Here is a 17500-nt window from a genome sequence, read left to right as displayed (position 1 = left end):
ATGTATGTATGTACGTACGTATGTATGTATGCATGTACGTATGTATGTATGCATGTATGTATGTATGTATGTATGTACGTACGTATGCATGTGTGCATGTATGTATGTATGTAGGTATGCATGTATGTATGTATGTACGTATGTACGTACGTATGCATGTATGCATGTATGTATGCATGTATGTATGTATGTATGTATGTATGTATGTATGTATGTATGTACGTATGTATGTACGTATGTATGTTTGTATGTATGTATGCATGTATGTATGTATGTATGTATGTATGTATGTATGTATGTACGTATGTATGTACGTATGTATGTTTGTATGTATGTATGCATGTATGTATGTATGCATTTATGTATGTATGTATGTATGTATGTACGTATGTATGTTTGTATGTATGTATGTATGCATATATGTACGTATGCATGTATGTATGTATGTGTGTATGTATGCATGCATGTATGTATGTATGTATGCATGTATGTATATGTGTAGATTTGTATGATTTGTTTTGTGTATGTTTCGTTTTATCTATGTATCCTCGTGCATATAAGTTCCATGTCTAGAGACGTTCATATATACTTAAACGAAAGATTTTTGGAAAGTTTTACAGATTCTTATGACTCCAGTGATGGCTTGGCCCTCTCGTCTTCGAATCAGTTTTTTTTTCCATCTCGGTTTTGTGAAGCGTAATTTCCCAAGATTCGTTCTTAGGCAGTATGTTACATATCCCACTGCTCCAATAATTACGGGTATAAACCTGAACTCTCAATCTGGGTAGAGTAATTGTAGATTTCTTAATAGATTAGTGTATGTATTTTCTTTTTCGCTGATCTTTAGCTGGGTAGTTGATTTCCGCAACTGTACAAAGTTTTCTTGTCTATCCCAAATCATTAAGCCAGGTCTATTATGGCTACATTTTTCTGAGGTTTTCACTGGAACATTCCGCCTGTTTCTCCTTATTGTGAGGGGCTATGGCTTCCACCATATATGTATGCAAGTGTGTATGCATGTATGTATGTATGTATGTATGTATGTATGTATGTATGTATGTATGTATGTATGTATGTATGTATGTATGTGTGTATGTGTATGTATGTAAGTGTGTGTATGTATGTGTGCGTGTATGAATGTATCCGTGTGTGTGTGTATGTATGTGCGTTTGTGTATATATGTATGAATGTATACGTGTATGTATGTATGTACGTATGTATGTGTGTATGTATGTATGTATGTGTGTTTGTGTATGTATGTATATATGTATGTACGTATGCATGTATGTATGTATGTATGTTTGTGTGCGTAAGTATGTATGTATGTGCGTATGTATGAATATATCCGTGTGTGTATGTATGTTTGTGTATACATGTATGAATGTATACGTGTATGTATGTACGTATGTATGCATGTATGTATGTTCGTGTATGTATGTAGATATATGTATGTGTGTTTGTGTGTTTGTGTGCGGATGTATGTATGTGTGTATGTATGAATGTATCCGTGTATGTGTGTGTGTGTATGTATGTGTGTTTGTGTATATATGTATGAATGTATACGTGTATGTACATATGTTTGTGTGTATGTATGTGTGTTTGTGCATGTATGTACATATGTATGTACATATGTATGTGCGTATGCATGTATGTATTTGTGTTTGTGTGCGTATGTATGAATGTACCCGTGTGTGTGTGTGTATGTATGTGTGTTTGTGTATATATATGTATGAATGTATACGTGTATGTATGTATGTACGTATGTATGTGTGTATGTATGTATGTGTGTTTGTGTATATATGTATGTGCGTATGCATGTATGTATGTGTGTTTGTGTGCGTATGTATGTATGTGTGTATTATGTATGTGGGTATTACGTACAGATGTGCGTGTGTGTGTGACTGTGTATCATTAAAAAAGAACACGACAAAAATATTCAATACATAGTGTAGGCCATTTTATTTTTATATTCCATCTTACAAATAAAGCTGTTTGCATTCCTTGACGGTTATTTGATCACTCAGGCGGCAGTCGTTAATCCGTAATGAAAAACGTGATCTTATTCAAGATGTTGTCGACACCTCATTGTTTAATTGACTGACACAAACTACACACGTTCCAAATAAGGGTAATAATTAACAACTGGAAAGAACATTTTTTCTCATTCCTTGAATTTGATAGCAAAATTTTCATAGCAATTCGTTGGTGTGTTTCGTTTTATTTTGTCTTTATGTTTAACAGCTAAATTTTCTGTGTGAGTTTCTTGATACTCGCTTTGTCGCATCAGAATATATTTTTCTTAAATAGAGAAGCAACTCTATTTAACTTGCTGACAAGGAATTAACATCACAATTGATTTGATTTGATTTTATGTATCGGAATTTTCGCTTCTCCATGTGTATGTTGTTGCTTGTACGTTCTGCTATCGATAGTTCGAAATTCGTTCATATAGAAATAAACTTGACCTCTTGAAACTTATATTTCTTTGCATGGATACAAGACGAAAACGTATCTTTCGTCTTGTTCAAGATACAGCTTAAAATCGAGTTAAAATCGAGAGTTTTCTAACCTCATATAGTTTAATAGTGGCTACCTGGGCAGTGGTGTGCGTTGCTATGTAATAATATGTTATCGTTAAGTTGCCTTCTCTGTCTTTCGGCAACCAGATATACACAAACTGAAAAATAATAGAAGTAATAAAATGGATGTCCATAAAATGCTTATTTATTTTAACGAAACACATTAAAACTATAAAAATGAATTGAATAATAGCATGAAAGATTAGTAACGCTGTTTGAGGTTTCAAGATTTGAGTTTTCAGCCATCAGTATTCTTACACGGCTAAAATAGTTAGGCAGCATTTTGAAACACATCCTAAACCATCTGCGGTGATAACTTGCAGTTTTTATCATTGTTTTGTAGAGTTACGAATCGATAAAGTCCCAATCAACGAAATTCAAAATGGCTTGATCTGGTGATCTAGCTGTTTACGGTTTGTTGGTCTCGTGTCCAATCAACTGCTTTGGAAATTTTTCATTCAGATTATTCTAAACTAGCACTATGACCCGGCAACGCCAGGTCATAGTGCTAGTGCATGCATATAGAGCTGTGTGCGTGCGCACATACATGCGAGTACTGTCCAAATCTTCGACCAATCACATACAGCTAGCTGGCTTTCAATTGGCGTATCAAGTTTCGGGCATTTTGATTGGGTTTTGGATAGAAAATTCACAAAAATGTCACTTCTATTGATTTTTTAATGGCTTTGCGGTGTGACCGGGGAAACGTGCACGACCACCCTTGGACGGTTTTGAATGACCATAGAAAGTGCAAGCCCTCTAACTGAAAAATTGTGGATTTGTATAAAGGACACGCACACGCATACATTTTGCCGTTTATATATATAGAGATGATTGATATAATGACAAAGGACGCTATCTTAGTAAAATATCAGTGCTAATTAGATTATCCGCAGTTAACTGATGCTCAAAGAATTACTGAGACATGCCACAATAAACATATCGTGCAATACAAGCTTCAGCAAAGAACAAAGGGACACAAATCTTATATCTTGTCGAACCCATCTAAATATTTACATTGATTTTAAATGAGTCCTTTTCCCAACGTTGGGCAAAATATTTTGGACGTTCATCTGCTGAAATGAGAAAGTTGTGGGAATTTACTTTTCCACGCGTATGGAAAGACTGCTGGAGGATAGTAGGGGTTCGCTCCCCTACTGGCAATATATGAACATGGTGCAGTACTGCACCTAAAACCAGCTGGTGGAAGATCTGCTTCGGGTTAAACTAGTTGTGACATTAAACAGCCATAGTGATGTGGCGATTAAGGATCTTTTTCGTTTGGCTGCCAATTTCAATTTCTGTTCGAATTGATTTCATATTTAGTGTAATGATACACTTTTATAAACTAATCAATGTCAGGAAAATCATTTTCGCTATAAATCAATAAATAAAATTATTAACTATTAAAGTTTGAACATTTAGAATAATTTTAACCAATCGTAAGCCAAAGACACATAGTAAAAAGTTGAACATAAGAACTCTTTTGTCTGCGAGAAAGCACATATTGACAAATACATTGAAACCACTTGTTGACGTTGTGTTTTACTGTTTTGCCCACCGAAATGCATATGGCACGCTTAAATGTTTGCTTTTTTTAATATTTAATTTGTAATGTGCTGTTTATTGCATCAAATGCACATTGAATGCTTAAAACTATAAAAAGTTACTCTTTCCGCATGTATAATACAAATATTGACATGTGCTATTTTCAGGATACTGACAAAATGTGCTGTCACGTACAAAATGACAGCTTGCCAAACCTATTTCCTGACTGAGTGAAAATGATCCGACTTTAAATCTCTATAACATTTCTAAAAAAATTTTCTGAAAAAAGTGAAATAACTCCAGCAATTCAGCTCAGAAAGCTACGTTAATGTACCAAATTTAAAATCTTTGAAAGGCTTTAATTTTTGAAACCTTGGCAGCCAAACAGATAAAATCCGAGATTAACCTTACTTGTTAGTAGAGTTACTACCCTTATCTCTTATTCAGATTATACATCTAGCTATTTTGTTGGTTGCAAATCAGTGACTGGTGGTTGCTTCGTTTACTATATACTGCTTGCCAGAGCGAACTCTGGCCATATGTAATACGCTAAATCCCTTTATAAAAATAATAATAAAGCATACTAAATAAATAGATATCATAACTAATAACTATCAAGAAACAATATATAAAAATAATATTTCAACAACAACAACAACAACAACAACAACAATAACAATAATAATAATATTAATAATAATAATAATAATAATAATAATAATAATAATAATAATAATAATAATAATAATAATATAATGATGATGATGATGATGATGAAACCCAATACAATTCAAATCTGGCCAGTCCCAAGGAAAAACTAAGCTAAGAGCATTAGATTCCTTGGAAGAAAGCAGCAAATGTATACGAAACAAGGACGGAAAATCAGACGATGTTACACGAAAAATTTTAAATACAATAAAAATAATAACAGATGGTACACAATTAAAAAGACAAACAACAGGACATGGACAACAGGTGTCCCTAGTCGAAAGAAACCTGTTCTTTGTATCTTTAATTGTGTACCATTTCTCCGTTTTCTTTTTTTCGTCCTTATTTTCGTATACATTAGCTTGCTTTCTCCCAAGGGATCTAGTGCTCTTAGCTTAGATTTTCTTAGGGCCGACCAGATTGGAGCAGTCTCGAGTGTAACCGGCCGAAACTGCTAAGATAATATAGTACTCGACTGAGGATAGGAAGCTCCGAATGACCCGTCCTTGTTTTTTTCCTGTCCTTTTTAGTATCGTCTAACTGTCCGGATGTTTTTTGTCACCTGTTACGTTCTTGTTCCATTTTTTGTTTTCTTTTTTATATATACATATAGCGGTGTACGTACATTTTTGGTCTCCAAAATGTAAGTATATGTATATGTGTATATATATATATATATATATATATAATATATATATATATATATATATATATAAATCCTGTACGACTCATTCTTTCTATTAGCCCCCTTCAAAGTTTCTTCGTCTTTTCCACTTTTCTTTTTCTCACTCCCACTCTCTCATATTTCTTGGCCTTCCCTTCATTCTCACTTCCCTCCTCTTTTACCTCACTTTGTCCCTTTCCTTTCTTTTTTCTCTCTTTCGTGTCCCTCCCTAATTCTTCAATCCCTCTGCCCTACCTCTCTCCTCTCCTTCTACGTGACCGGTATTCCGCTGAGCCTGACCTTTCTTTCTTGGTTCGACTACCATCCCTGTAACATCTCTTACATTCCTTCCCATGACTTTCATCTCTTATGTCCCTGCCATAAGGCTTTACTTCCACACATGCCAACTTAGTTTAATTCGTCCTTAGTCGAAAGACACCTGTTGTTCATGTCCTGTTATTTATATTTGTGTGTACCATTTCTCCGTTTTCTTTCGTCCTTGTTTTCGTATACATTCGCTTGCTTTCTTCCAAAGAATCTAGTACTCTTAGCTTACATTTTATTGGGGCCGGTCAGATTGGAGCAGTCTCGAGTGTAACCGGCCGAAACTTCTAAGATAAAATAGTACTCGACTGAGGATAAGAAGCTCCGAATGACCCGTCCTTGTTTTTTTCCTGTCCTTTTTGGTAACGTCTAACTATCCGGATGTTTTGTTGTCGCCTGTTACATTCTTGTTCCATTTTCTGTTTTCTTATGTGTGTGTGTGTATGTGTGTGTGTGTGTGTGTGTGCGTGTGTGTGTGTGTGTGTGTGTGTGTGTGTGTGTGTGTGTGTGTGTGTGTGTGTTTGTTTGTGTAGAAATAATTAGATTCAGTTGAATTAGGTACTTAAGTTGAAGCACCAAGTCAGTCCGGTATTATCCGCACAGTTTGAAAGTGAATAAAATCAAACTAAGCAACAGGATATCAAGAAGTGATGCAGTACGACCGTTTCAAGCGACTTCAATTAATTGAACAATGCAATCATTATATCAATTTAAATGCAAGACTATCATCAGATGCACAAATAAATAGAATTTTAATCAGTCGGACACATTAATATAATTTTACTCAAATACTCAATTTCAGTAAAATTATATAATCTCTCTCTCTCTCTGTATATATATATATATATATATATATATATATATATATATTATATATATATATATATATATATGCATACATACATACATGCATACATACATACATACATACATACATACATACATACATACATACATACATACATACATACATACATACATACATACATTAATGCACGGTCTTCCATTCTATTTTTCTCAACCAAATTTGACCAACATGACACTTATAACACCGCGGCAATGGTAAGTTGCGCACACTAGGCTCGAACTGGGAACCCCATGGTTGGGTAGCAAACTTCTTAATCTCACAGCCATGCCTTACAAGACATAAATTAAACATATTTTCGACTTTGAGGAAGCATTTTATACATTAATTATTTTAAAAGTGTCCAACGGCCGTGTTTATTCTGAAAATACTTGGGAATATTAGACCAGGAATTAATTCCTGGAGAAGCACGTTCTATGAGTTTACGTCGGGTTTTTAATAATTAAAAATATTGATCCGTTCTTTACAAGAGAAAGAAACAATTTAGAAAAATCCATAAATTTTGCATTTCAAAATATTTTCTTACATATCAACAGCTTAGTGGAATATTTAATGTTGTAATTCCAGTGCACACAGCACAAATGGTAATGGTTGCGGTAATAGCAGAGATAGGGGAAATAATGGTGATGAGGGGAAGAGAAAGAGGGAAGAAAAGGAGGAGGAAGTGGGGGAAAGAAAGGGAGGAGAGAGAAAAGGAAAGGAAGAGGAGGAAAAAGAAGAAGCAGAGAAGGCGAGAAGGAGGAGGATAATGACAATAACGGTGATTACGGGAATGGCAATGATGGTGGTAGCGGTGGTGTTGGTGACTACAGTGGGGTTAATGATGATGATGATGATAATGATGATGATGATAATGATGATGATGATGGTAGTGGTGAAGATGGTAAGAAGGTGTTAGTAGCAGTAATGTGAGGAGGTTGTGGTGGTAGTGGTGGGGGAGGTGTTTGCGATACCAAATAAATAATGGTGTCGATGATGATGATGATGATGGTGGTGGTGGTGGTGATGATGACAGTGATGGTGATGGTGATGGTGGTAGTGGTCATGATGATGACGACGACGATGATTATGGGGATGATGAGGATGATGATGATGATGAGGGTGGGGTTTATAGTGGCGGTGATGAGGATGATAATGATGACGTCGACGACGATGACGACGTTAGTGGATGTGGTTGTTGCTGTTGCTGTTGTTGTTGTTGGTGGTGGTGGTGGTGGTGGTGGTGGTGATGATGGTGGTGAAGAGGAGGAGGAGGAGGAGGGAGGAGGAGGATATAACGATGATGGTGCTAGTGGTGATAGTCGTTGGCAACGATGATTACGACGACGACGACGAGGATGACGGTGATGTTGAGGGTGACTAGGTGTGACGGTGGAAGTGGTGGTGGTGGTGGTGATGGCACTAACAGTGACAGATCAAAATGTCACGGAATTAGTTGAAGATCTTTAATGTAACACTGTTCTTCATATGTCAATCAGTGAAATCCATCAGCAATGTTGTGCATCTGGGAATATTAATTTAGTTGTCACCTGTTGATATTTACTCACGTGTCGACCCACGTGTAATTAATAAAAGTCAAAAACCGGAGCAGACTCGTTATAAATTTCTACCTGCACCAAACAACCAGATATTTGCTGTCATTAAACAAGGTAAGACATGTTTTCTCCAACCCTATAAAAACTTTTTGCCAATCAAGGAAGCTCGACTTTGTTGCAAATTGTTGACAAATTTCTTTCAAATCTGCCCTATAGTCTACAAAACAATAAGCGAACAAGGAACGACGGGGTCATAGGATTGGCTTGTTCGTGAAAACAAAATATCAGTGGCATTTACTTACGGTCTTTTCCTGATGTTCTGGGTTCAAATCCGATGGAAGTTAACTTTGCCTTTCATCCTTCAAGGAACAGCTCCGAGCTTTCTGTTCTTTTCAACTAATTCTTTCCTGGGGATTATGGCCGTGGCATGGAGGCAAATCTTTTGTACCAGTTCTACTGGTTACTACATATCTATTTCCTTTATATTTCTTTTGATGCCATCTGATATCGTCTCCAAGGTCCTAACTGACACTATCTTCGCCTTTGTTTTCCACTGTCGAGTCGAGCTATCTCGTATGTCTGTCTTTTCGCTTTCCTTAGTGGGTTAAGGGGGCACGCAACATCAATTACGGAGCACATTTGGTCCATCTTGTCCACCACCACTAGGTGCGGGTTATTGTGCTCAAGCACAACTTCGGTTTGGATTGGGAAATCTCACAGGATTTTGCCAATCTGCGACTCTGCCAATCTCTGTGGTTTAGCTCACATCACGCCTTGCCTCTCTCAAGCCCCCACTTTTCGCAGTTTCCAATGTAGCACTTCCTCGTATCGCTACAACTTGTATTGGTTTTGAGCAAGTGGAGGATATTCGTTCATGATATGGGCAATGGCCTCGTCAATTCTATTATAGATTCAGCACAGAGGAGACACCTGCTCATTCCTGAGGCTGACCGTCCAGTTTGTGGTAATAAAAGCTTGGTCTTACGCTGCCACCATTGAGCTCCTAGTCTCTTTTCTCACTGTTTCCACATATGTTCTCCAGCAAATTCAGTTGTGGCTACACAGAATTGATTGTGTAGTTTTCTGTTACGCAGTGTTTCTCCGTGTCCTTCATGCATTCCTTGTTTTGCTCTTTATATTTTTCCCTGCTTTCAATATGCTCTCGTCTCTAACTGCCGCTAATACGTTTTCCTCACTTTGGGATCAGAACCTCAACCAGTTCCCAAGTTCGAGATGCACGCACTCTTCCACACTTCTCAGTCCCCTTCTTCCATTCGCTCTCTTCATGTATAGCGGATCAGAGCATACACGTAGATGATGGGCTTCATGCATTGTCAGGAGCTTTCTCGTCTTCCTGTCCAACTCCATTAGATCGTCCTCTGTCCACTTCATAATTCTAGTGCCATATCGAACCACTGCAACTCCGCGCGAGTTTATTGCCAAAATTACGTTTCTGTCGTTCAACTTCGAATTCAATATTTTTCTCATTCGCCGCAGATACTCTTTATTTGTTTTTCTTTACATCATTATGCTTAATTCCATCTTCCCCAAGTATTCCCATGCATTTATATCCGTATTCAGGTTCAATCGTCTTAATTATTTCACCTCTTAACAAGATTATGTTTCAACAAGCAATTGTGTAATCCTGATAGTAATTTTGGAGAAACGAGTGCGGGTTTTATAAAGCATAAGACACTACATATGCTTTCTGTTATTTATTATTACTGTGTATGCTTGTATATATGTATGTATGTATGTATGTATGTATGTATGTATGTATGTATGTATGTATGTATGTGTGCAGATTAGTATGTTCTATGTATGTATTCTCATGCATTATAGTTGCATATCTAGACATGCTCATATATATTTAAATGATAAACTTCTGGAAAGTTTTACAGATTTGTATAGTTCCAGTGATGGATTGGATATGTAGTCTTCGAATTAGCTTTCTCCTTTCTGGTTTTGAGAAGCCTAATTTCTCAAGATTGGTATTTAGGCAGTGTATTACATATCCCAGAGACCCAATAATTAAAACTTGAAATCTGTGTAGAGTAACTGCAGATTTCTCGATAGTTCAGCATAGGTGTTCTCTTTTTCACTAATCTCCAGCTTTATGTTAACGTCCGCTGGGCAGCAAATTTCCACAACTGTGCAGAGTTTCTCTTCTCTGTCCCAAATCATTATATCAGGTCTGTTGTGCTAACATTTTATTGAGGTTTACACTGGTACATTCCACCAGTATTCCTTTTCATTGTAAGTGGCAATGGCTTCTACCATATTGTGGGTTTGTGGGTTCTTATTTCGTGGTCCTCGGGATTATTCTTCCGACGGATTTCATTATGTATGTATGTATGTATGTATGTATGTATGTATGTATGTATGTATGTACATAGTCGGGTCGTCGGCGACTAAACCGGCAACCCCACCAAGCTTGCTTGGTGAGGAGGGTGTTTATTGGACACCTTGCGGGATGAAAAACAAAAACCCGTCAAAGGGCGGGGAAACTCTTGAGAGTCAACGGCCATCCAATAAATGTCTTAAGGATTTATCATGCGCAGGGACATAGAAATAAATGCACAGGCATTGCACGATAACAACATTGATTAAGCTTCGTGCAATGGCCATACTCGATAACGAGGGGGCAGCCACCATGTATGTATGTATGTATTTCAAGAGTTCTTGCAAATAGAAAAAGAGCTGGTTTCTAACCCAGATCCAAGGGTACTTCATTAGAACTTCAACATCAACAGGGTATTTTTGTATGTATGTATGTATGTATGTATATGCAGATTTGCTTGTTTTGCCTTATGTATGTATTCTCATGCATATTGTTGCATATCGAGACATGCTCATATATACTTAAATGATTAATTTCTGGCAAGTTTTACAGTTCCAGTGACGGCTTGGATCTGTAGTCTTCGAATCATTCCTTTCTGGTTTGTCGAAGCCTAGTTTCTCAAGATTGGTATTTAAGCAGTGCGTTAGATATCCCAGTGAGTGTTCCAATAATTACAGCTATAAACCTGAAATTTATAGACAGAGTAGCTGTAGATTCCTCAATAGTTCAGCATAGGTATTTTCTCTTTCGCAGATCCGGCTACATGTATTCGGTTACATATACGTATATCGACACGTTAACATCATCATCATTATTATTGTCGATTTCAAATTTTGGCACAAGGTCAGAAATTTGGGGGTAGGGGCTATATATCGATTACATCGAACCCAGTACACAACTGGTACTTGCTTTATTGACCCCGAAGGAATGAAAGGCAAAGCGGAACTCGGCGGAATTTGAACTCAGAATGTGAAGATGGACGAAATGCCGCTAAGCATTTCGCCCAGCATGCTAACGATTCTCCCCTCTTACCGTCTTCATCATCATTATTATTATTATTATTATCTTGGCTTTGACTCGGGTTCTGTCTTATTCCTGATAGGATTTATGTGGGTAACGCGTTACTGCCTGTAACCTTAGGTATCCACAAGTTTTCAGTAGCCTTTCAAGTGCTTAGAACCCTCCTGAAAATCGTTGCTGTTCCAGGAGCACCACAGCGCAATCTATTCCAATCTCCTTCAGTCATTAGTCTATATTTTTGTTTATAAGGCGGCGAAGAAACGTTAGCATGCCGGGCGAAATGCTCAGCGGTATTTCGTCTGCCGCTACGTTCTGAGTTCAAATTCCGCCGAGGTCGACTTTGTCTTTCATCCTTTCGGGGTCGATTAAATAAGTACCAGTTACACACTGGGGTCGATATAATCGACTTAATCCGTTTGTCTGTCCCTGTTTGTCCTCTCTGTGTTTAGCCCCTTGTGGGTAGTAAAGAAATAGGTATTTCGTCTGCCGCTACGTTCTGAATTCAAATTCCGCCGAGGTCGACTTTGCCTTTCATCCTTTCGGGGTCTATTAAATAAGTACCAGTTACGCACTGGGATCGATATAATCGACTTAATCCGTTTGTCTGTCCTAGTTTGTCCTCTCTGTGTTTAGCCCCTTGTGGGTAGTAAAGAAATAGGTATTTCGTCTGTCTTTACGTTCTGAGTTCAAATTCCGCCGAAGTCGACTTTGCCTTTCATCCTTTCAGGGCCGATAAATTAAGCACCGGTTGCGTACTGGAGTCGATCTAATCGATTGGCCCCCTCCCCCAAAATTTCAGGCCTTGTGCCTAGAGTAGAAAAAAATATTTTTGCTTACTGTTCCCAACGCACCAAAACAATTCTCATACTCCTAATTCTTCTTTTTTTCAAATTTTAAGGGATTGTATCTTTTTGTTCTTTTGTCTTCTTTCTTTTCGATCCTGGAATCAAACAGGCATGATGGGTCGATCGGTATTTCACCAGTCGCTACGTTCTGAGTTCAAATTCCGCTGAGGTCGACTTTTGCCTTTCATCCTTTTAAGGTCGATAAATTAACTACCAGTGAAATATAGGGGTCGATGTGATCGACTAATCCCCTACCCTAAAATTTCAACCTTTGTGCCTATAATAGAAAGGATTGTTATTATTATTATTATATTATTATTATTATTATTATTATTATTATATTATTATTATTATCATTATTATTATCATTATTATATTATTATTATTATTATTATTATTGTTGTTGTTGTTGTTCTTGTTGTTCTTGTTGTTGTTCTTGTTATTGTTCTTGTTATTAAGGCGGCGAACTGGCTGAATTGTTAGCACGACGGGCAAAATGCTTAGCGGCATTTCGTCCATCTTTACATTCTGAGTTCAAATTCCACCGATGTCGACTTTACCTTTCATCCTTTCGGGGTTGAGAAATGAAGTACCAGTTGCGTACTGAGGTCGATCTAATCGACTGGCCCTTCCCCCAAAATTTCTGACCCTGTGCCTAGAGTAGAAAAGATTATTATTTTTATTATCATCATTATTATTATTATTATTATTATTATCATTATTATTATTACTACTACTACTACCACCACCACCACCACTACTACTACTACTACTACTACTACTACTACTACAACTACTACTATTATTATTATTATTATTATTGCTACTACTACTACTATTATTATTATTATTGAGTGAGCGAGCAGAGCATGCCATCAAAGTGACACTGGGGTAAAATATACGAAGCCCAGTATACCCATCATGACCACCCGTCTGATAAAGGTACATCAGGCACATGCATCACAACCATATGTGCGCGACATGGTGATCTGATATCAAGATAAACAGCACATGACCTTGCAGGTGGAGCCCAGTTAGAATTTTCTTCAGGTCGAGTAACCCATCCCGCTCAAAAGGTCCCTGAATAAGGGTTGTTTAAGGACGTTGAACGAAACACCCATGTTTCCAGAGGTGAATTATTCAAACCCCAAAGAATCCTTCTCAACACATGGCTATGATGCTCCCCCACTACTTCTGCTCGTGATCAGAGATGCACATATCGTCAGCCATCAAGGGACATGCTCAACTGGTTAAGGTCAAACAACTGACAAGCAAATCTGTGGTATTGAGCAGAATAGATGCTGTAGCCCATCTTTTATACCAAGACAAAACAATGTACATGATAACACTTCCAATCAGTTAAGATCAGAAGCCATGAGAGCCACTGCCTGGTACTGCATCAGGGCATTTATTATATTATTATTATTATTATATTATTATTATTATTATTATACTATTATTATTATTATTATTACTATTATTATTTTTATTATTATTATTATTATTATTATTATTTTTATTATTATTATTACTATTATTATTATATGATGTCGACCTACTGATATGTGTTTTAAAATAGCATTTTAGAAAACTTTAATATGTAATTTTTTGATAATTAAACAGCCCATAGCCGAAACATTTTTATTACTGGTTAAGAGCAGCTTCATTAAGTTATCCTTTGAAGTGTTGCTTAATTATATCTTATAAATGGCACCGTTTAAAAGCAAAGGCAAAATATAGGAAAAAACTCACGGTAGAAAGTTCTCATAATATATTGATTTTTTTGGCTGCTGTTTAGTAAAGTTTTTTTTTTAAGTTGGCAATCGATATTTGATAAGAAAATCAATAAACTGGTAAGAAAATAATCGACCTGTGTTTCAAATAGAGCTTCTCACAATTGCTGTGATTGTTGTTATAAATGTTGCTGCTGCTGTTTCCCTTGTGGGTGTCGATGTTGCTGTTATCCATTTTGCTGTTGTTGTTATCGTTGTTGTTGTTGTTGCTGCTGCTGCTGCTGCTGCTGCTGATGATGATGATGATGATGATGATGATGATGATGATGAGAATGATGATGATGATGATGATGATGATGATGGTGGTAGTGGTGATGATGATGATGATGATTTGTGGTGGTGGTGCTGGTGATGGTGGTAATGGCGGCGGCGGTGTTCTCTTATTTAACCCGAGGTCGACGTTAATCAAGAAAACCTATGATCATAAATTTTTTTCAGGTATTGTGTATCTTGAATCTTATATTTCTTTAAGACGTGAAGTTGTGATTTGAGGGATATTTAGTTACTATTTCTAGCAAGTGGAGACAACGAGCAGAACTTCTAATCAATGGATTGGTCTACTAGGAATAGCAACCTAACCTACGTCAAAACCCTATTCTTCAGTCTTGAAGAAGAAAATATCAGTCTAGTCTGGAGTGCACAATTCCAGAAAAACAAAAGATGAGACGGCCATGGCTAGACTGGCTTTGATCATAGTCTGCACGTTCAGGGCTGACTTGGAGGTCAAATATTAACAACATATATACAGACAAATGAACGAGGGAGTCTGTATGTGGTCACTCGGCCTGCTAGAAATAGCAAACAAATCTCCTTCAAATTGTACCTGAACAGAGTCCCAGAATAGGAATCGTTAAATAAAGTGGAGTTGAACTGCGGTCGGCTGGTCTCGGCACCTATACCTCTGATCGTAGGCCTTTTCTCTTGAACCAAGACTCGTCCAGTGATAGACATTGACAACCACGATAATCAACGATCGTTAGCGGCTCGCCTCGCCAAGGAGTCAGGTAATGCTTGTGAGGGTGCTTGGCTGTTCCAAAGCCTTAGCCTTGCCATCGTCCGTGGTAATGCCCTAAGTGCGTAGGCTCCACTAAACCTTGTGATGTGCGATGAATTAATGCACTTCGTGTTCAACTGATGTTTTCTTTGCTTTTTCTCTTCTTTCTTCCTCTTTTACTCTTTCATCCTCTTTTACTCTTTTACTTGTTTCAGTCATTTAGTCGAGCAAATTGCCCCCCCCCCAGGACTTATTCTTTGAAAGCCAAGTACTTATTCTATCGGACTCTTTTGCCGAACCGCTAAGTTACGGTGACATAAACACACCAGCATCGATTGTCAAGCTATGTTGGGGGGGGGGGCAAACACAGACACACAAACATATAAACACACAGACATCTATATATACATATATACGACGGGCTTCTTTCAGTTTCCGTCTACCAAATCCACTCAGAAGGCTTTGTTCGTCCCGAGGCTATAGTAGAAGATACTTGCCCAAGGTGTCACGCAGTGGGACTGAACCCGGAACCATGTGGTTGGTAAGCAAGCTACTTACCACACAGCCACTCCTGCGCCTATGATTACTAAATATATGATTACTAAATTCAAATTTTAATTTTCATGAAATATATATAAAATAAAAGTTTTTTTTCTTCCATTATAATTAAGCGCCATCTGGAAACAGACCCGACAAATGGCAATACTTTTCTAAACTGGACGATATTGTGTTTTATTTTTAACTTTATCTTTCATTTCTGGCTAATTTAAAATTTTAATTGTTAAAGATAAGAATCTTATTGAATGAGTAAATTGAAACCAGCATGTAGGCTACATGTATACATAAGTGTGTGTGTGTCTGTGTGTGTATGTGTCTGTCTGTCTGTGTGTTTGTGCGTGTATGTGCACGATTGTATATTTGTGTGAGTGCATCATTGTATATGTATATATGTATATATATATATATATATATATTTTACATTATATAAAGGGCTTAGTAAAATAAATTACTTTGCCGCATATGATATTAGAAATAGCAGCCAAAAAAAACTTTTCTAAAACTATTTCTAATACTTAAAGAAAACCTCTCTCATATAGTGTTTGCTCAATTCAACTCACGGAAGTATGGGGTAGAGACATTAAAAATCAAATGCAAAGGTTATTGAGAACGTACGTTTCAATTAGTCAAACTCGACATTTCTATCATCACTCAGAACTCCTGGTTTGGATTTGAAACACTGAAAGTGGGAGCATACCTTTTCGGCTTCTTCTCGCTTCTGAAGATCTGCTCGACACTAACATTGCCAACAAACTCAAAAGCAAGCGAAGAATTTCTGCTCTCCCCTTTCCACCGCGTGGTTAAAATCAGTAAACACTATGCTTTTTTCGGTAATGAGCTGATGATAGAAATGTCGAGTTTGACTAATCTTGAACGTACGTTCTCAAATAACCTTTGCATTTGATTTTTTATGTCTCTACCCCCATACTTCCGTGAGTTGAATTGAGCAAACACTATATGAGAGAGGTTTCTTTAAGTATTAGAAATAGTTTTAGAAAGTTTTTTTTTGGCTGCATTTCTAATGAGTTCAGTATGCGGCAAAGTAATTTATTTACTAAGCCCTTTTATATAATGTAATAATTTGAATCGCCTTAAATGGTCCCTTTGCATACTGAATACTTGGTGAAATTGATTAATTAATTAATTTTACCCTCAATTGTTGATTATATATATATATATATAATATATATATATATATATATATATATATATGTATGTATGTATGTATGTATGTAGATATATATATATATATATATATATATATATATATATATATATATATATTATATATATATAGGAGAATTCACAAAAAAACAAAAGACGAAGACGGGCGGTGTAGACAACAACAGATGTATTAGTTTAACGCTCGAGAAGTGAAAGGGTCTTTAACGTTTCGAGCCTACGCTCTTCCACAGAAAGGAACACAGAAAGAAACAGGGAGTGAAAATAAAGAAAAAATGTGTACATATATATATATATATATATATGTGTGGTGTGTGGGTGTGTGGGTGTGTGTGTGTGTGCGTGTCTGTGTGCGTGTGTGTGTGCGCGCGCACGTATCTTTTATATTATCACTTGCATGTTTCGGTCATTGGATTGCGGCCATGCAGGGGCACCGCCTCAAAGGGATTCGTTCCAATAAATCGATCCCAGTATTTATGCCTTTTTTGCTTTTGTTTTTTGAGACTAGTACTTATTCTATTGCTTTCTTTCGCCGAACCGCCAC

The 17500-nt window shown here is 36.9% G+C and overlaps 1 protein-coding gene across 1 annotated transcript in view; it reads left to right on the top strand.

Moving 5' to 3' along the window:
* Positions 1–8196: 8196 nt before the first annotated feature.
* LOC115220841 (U24-ctenitoxin-Pn1a-like) overlaps positions 8197–17500 on the top strand; it is a 25436-nt gene continuing 16132 nt past the window's right edge. Inside the window, exon 1 of the mRNA XM_029791020.2 lies at positions 8197–8337. The gene's annotated coding sequence lies outside the window, so the exon portion shown is untranslated. The remainder of the gene's footprint in view (positions 8338–17500) is intronic.

This window comes from Octopus sinensis, linkage group LG17 (genome assembly GCF_006345805.1).
Source record: "Octopus sinensis linkage group LG17, ASM634580v1, whole genome shotgun sequence".
Classification (NCBI taxonomy): Eukaryota; Metazoa; Mollusca; class Cephalopoda; order Octopoda; family Octopodidae; genus Octopus; species Octopus sinensis.
The sequence above is the reverse complement of the archived record's forward strand: the minus strand, read 5'-3'. Positions and strand labels throughout refer to the sequence as shown.